This window comes from Oryx dammah, unplaced genomic scaffold (assembly GCF_014754425.2).
Source record: "Oryx dammah isolate SB20612 unplaced genomic scaffold, SCBI_Odam_1.1 HiC_scaffold_20, whole genome shotgun sequence".
Classification (NCBI taxonomy): domain Eukaryota; kingdom Metazoa; phylum Chordata; class Mammalia; order Artiodactyla; family Bovidae; genus Oryx; species Oryx dammah.
Window position 1 is genome coordinate 17,317,282 of NW_024070204.1, and position 4,843 is coordinate 17,322,124.

General features: G+C 36.5%; 1 non-coding gene across 1 annotated transcript; it reads left to right on the forward strand.

Moving 5' to 3' along the window:
- Positions 1-1,751: 1,751 nt before the first annotated feature.
- On the forward strand, positions 1,752-1,823 carry TRNAS-GGA. The gene has a single exon. It is a non-coding gene; the product is annotated as a tRNA-Ser (tRNA).
- Positions 1,824-4,843: the final 3,020 nt, after the last annotated feature.

Genomic DNA, 4,843 nt, shown 5'->3' on the forward strand with positions numbered 1-4,843 from the left:
GGGGGGGGGGGCTCCAAAATCACTGCAGATGGTGACTGCAGCCATGAAATTAAAAGACGTTTACTCCTTGGAAGAAAAGTTATGACCAACCTAGATAGTATATTCAAAAGCAGAGACATCACTTTGCTGAATAAGGTCTGTCTAGTCAAGGCTATGGTTTTACCTGTGGTCATGTATGGATGTGAGAGTTGAACTGTGAAGAAGGCTGAGTGCTGAAGAATTGATGCTTTTGAACTGTGGTGCTGGAGAAGACTCTTGAGAGTCCCTTGGACTGCAAGGAGATCCAACCAGTCCATTCTGAAGGAGATCAGCCCTGGGATTTCTTTGCAAGGAATGATGCTAAAGCTGAAACTCTAGTCCTTTGGCCACCTCATGGGAAGAGTTGACTCATTGGAAAAGACTCTGGTGCTGGGAGGGATTGGGGGCAGGAGAAGAAGGGGACGACAGAGGATGAGATGGCTGGATGGCATCACGGACTCGATGGACGTGAGTCGGAGTGAACTCTGGGAGTTGGTGGTGGACAGGGAGGCCTGGCGTGCTCTGATTCATGGGGTCGCAGAGTCAGAAATGACCGAGCGACTGAAAGGAACTGAACTGAACTGAGTACTGGAGTGGATTCCCATTTCCTTCTCTAGGAGATCTTCCTGATCCAGGATTCAAACCTGGGTCTCCTGCATTGTAGACAGACGCTTTACCGTTTGAGCCACCAGGGAAGTCCTGTGTCACTGGTAAAGTAATACATTTCCCTGACACCTTGACATGATACCCACTGTTTCCTTCTTCAACTTTATGCGATATGGTACTAGAAGGAAGAGAAATTTTCTGGGAACTGTAGCTCATCTTCATTACAAACCGAAGACTCTGACTGCATTTTTGTTCTCCCATGTTGGCTATGTGTATGTGTTTACCCAAATTTGTTAGAATTTGTGAAAATTTTCTATAGGGATATGCTCTGGCTTTGAATAAATCTTAAAATTTCCCCCATTTTCCCTGGAAATACAAATTCCATAAAGTTGACTGCCATTTTATGCTGTTATTTTACTAGTTATCAGTTTCCAGATACTAAAATTTTATGATATTCTAAAAGTATAAATCAGAAGTACCTTAAAGAACTAAACTTGATGTTATTCCTTTTCATTAAAATTTCTCTAGTTATGTCATTCATAACCACCAATCCATTGACTCTTCTTATCGTGTAATCTTGCGAAGGCTGCCATCATTGTCATTTTGGAAACTTATGGCATTACTAGTTAGCTTACTGAATCCATGAATATAATAAACTTAAGCTAGATTGGCTGCATATTAATATTATTTAATGGAAAATTAAATTAAAATGTCAAAGTATATACAAGGAAAATATGCATTCTATATAAGGGCATTTTAAATACATAAATCCATTAGTAAAATACATTTTGCTGAATATATATATATATGGTAAGTATCATAGAAACTTAATATTTTGACAGAAACTAATATTTCTAATAAGTGTTGCTTCAACTTAAATATAGTGATAGATGAAAATGTAAATATATTTTCCATTACTGATTGGTAAGGTAATATTTTACTTGTCTTTCCCTATTTTATTGTGTTTGACCAATACAATATTGTAAAGTACAATTAATTAATTAATTAATTAATTTAAAAAAAAAGTACCAAAAAAAAAAAAAAAACAAACTGATGGAAAAACGGGTATAACATATAGAAATAGGTAGAATCCATAGATTTTATTTTTTAAGAACTATACATATGTTTCCCTGGTGGCTCAGAGGTTAAAGCATCTGCCTGGAATGCAGGAGACCCGGGTTCGATCCCTGGGTTGGGAAGATCCCCTGAAAAAGGAAATGGCAATCCACTCTAGTACTCTTGCCTGGAGAATCCCATGGAGGGAAAAGCCTGGTAGGCTACAGTCCATGGGGTCGCAAAGAGTCGGACAGGACTGAGCAACTTCACACACACACACATACACACACACACACACACACAGAGATATGTTTTAAGGATAAATACTGGAGTGGGTTACCATTTCTTTCTCAAGGGGATCTTCCTGACCCAAGAATCGAACCCTAGTCTCCAGAATTGCAGGCAGATTCTTTACCATCTGAGCCACTAGGGAAGCCTAGGATAAATAAGTGCCAGAAAATAAAGAACTAAAAAAAAAAAAAAAAAAAGAAAGAAAAAGAAAATAAAGAACTCTAATAATGTGTCTGAAAATCCTTTGCAAGATACTAAACAAAGGCTTTCAGTTCAGTTCAGTCATTCAGTCATGTCCGACTCTTTGCGACCCCATGAATCGCAGGACTCCAGGCCTCCCTGTCCATCACCAACTCCCGGACTTCACTCCGACTCACATCCATCGAGTCCGTGATGCCATCCAGCCATCTCATCCTCGGTCGTCCCCTTCTCCTCCTGCCCCTAATCCCTCCCAGCACCAGAGTCTTTTCCAATGAGTCAACTCTTCGCATGAGGTGGCCAAAGAACTGGAGTTTCAGCTTTAGCATCATTCCTTGCAAAGAAATCCCAGGGCTGATCTCCTTCAGAATGGACTGGTTGGATCTCCTTGCAGTCCAAGGTACTCTCAAGAGTCTTCTCCAACACCACAGTTCAAAAGCATCAATTGTTCCATGCTCAGCCTTCTTCACAGTCCAACTCTCACATCCATACATGACCACTGGAAAAACTGTAGCCTTGACTAGACGGACCTTAGTCAGCAAGGTAATGTCTCTGCTTTTGAATATACTATCTAGGTTGGTCATAACTTTTCTTCCAAGGAGTAAGCGTCTTTTAATTTCATGGCTGCAATCACCATCTGCAGTGATTTTGGAGCCCCCCCAAAATAAAGTCTGACACTGTTTCCACTGTTTCCCCATCTATTTCCCATGAAGTGATGGGACCAGATGCCATGATCTTTGTTTTCTGAATGCTAAGCTTTAGGCCAACTTTTCACTCTCCACTTTCACTTTCATCAAGAGGCTTTTTAGTTCCTCTTCACTTTCTGCCATAATGGTGGTGTCATCTGCACATCTGAGGTTATTGATATTTCTCCCAGCAATCTTGATTCCAGCTTGTGTTTAAATCATTCCAAACACTAGTCCACTATTAATAACCAAGAAATTCTAATTAATTCCCTCAGAAAAAATGTATAGAGATTAAAGCCAAGTAAAGTTGCACATCAGTGAGATTTGCTTGGATGAAAAAATAAGACAACTTTGCACCTCATTGTGTATGGAAACAATACATTTATTACTCTTACAGTTTATTTTTTGTTTATAAATGTTTGTACAACTCAGATCAGAAAGAAGAGCTGCCAAATATTTAACATGTAAGTTTAAAATAAATATATACTGACAAGATAACTGAAGATACATCAGTTACCATTAAAATGTTGAAGGAGAAACCAAACTGATTTTGCAGCAAAAGTACAGAGCACATAAAATATTACTGTGAGCAAGAAATAGAATTTTACACATCAAAAATAATTCTATATTAAAGTATGAGTTTAATTTATTTCTAATATATATGCACCTGTGGCTGGGGAAAATAACAAGCTGATTCTAAAGATCTTGTGAAAACACAGATAAACTATGAATGATGAGAATAAATAGTAATGATCATAATGAGAAGAAGTCAGTGATGGATGCTAGATATAAAAGATATGATAGTATACTATAAATTATATATTTACATTTGTAATATAAGTGATAAAAGTTGCTGCAAGAACATAAAACTTCTGAAAATATAAACAGATTTCACATGAAAATATATGACTTTACATCAGTAGAGGTGAGGTGATTTGTATAGTAAACGATTTGTAGCAAAACTAACCAATCAAAAATAATAAAGATAAAACAATAAAACACTTTTTATCTCTTGCCTCCAAATAAGTTGCATTTGGATACGTATCTAAATGAATGCTATTGAATAGTAACATTAGGAAGAATAGAATACATATGTTATTGTCTTTAAAAATACTTTCAGAGTTAGGAAGGATTATGTTTATTAAATATACCCAAAAGCCTTAAAAATAAGAATAAATATACCTGCTATATAAGTATACAATATTCTGCAAAGGAAAATTCAAACTCACCACTAACAAATTAAAGAAAAAAAATAGTACCAAAATAGGGGGAAATGTGTACACTACTTGTCATGGGAAAAATGAATTAAAATTTAGTTTAAAAGTAATTAAATTTTCTTTAAAGTAGAAATAGTACAATAATTAAAAGTGACATTTGATAGAAGAAGAAGGCAGTAAGCTCAATTGATTGAAAAAGGAAGTAAAATGTCTTTTCAAACATATAAAAAGATTTCTAATATCAAAGTAAAATGTAAAAAATGTTTTTCACTTATTTGTAAAGGTCATAAAATATAACACACTTTCCTGGTGAGGCTTTGAGGAAATGTGTTTCCTCATGAGAGTTCTATCAAAAGAAATCAGATGATATCCATCTATTTAAACTGATTGCTTTTGATTATAACACTTCAACGTATCTCTATTGTCCAAAAGATACACTCAGATATGTGAAAAGTACATTTAAGTACATAGTATTAATTTTAACGTTGGTAGTAGTAACACCATTGGTTAAGATTGAAGGGTAAGTTGATGAATGGTTTTTCTTAATTATTATTTACCTGTGCAATGAGACACAAAGATCTTTTAAAAAGATTAAGGGAGAGGCTTCTCTGGTGGCTCAGATGGTAAAGTGTCCGCCTGCAATTTGGGAGACCCGGGTTCAATTCCTGGGTCAGGAAGATCCCCTGGAGAAGGAAATGGCAATCCACTCCAGCATTCTTGCCTGGAAAATCCCATCGATGGAGGAGCCTAATAGGTTACAGTCCATGGGGT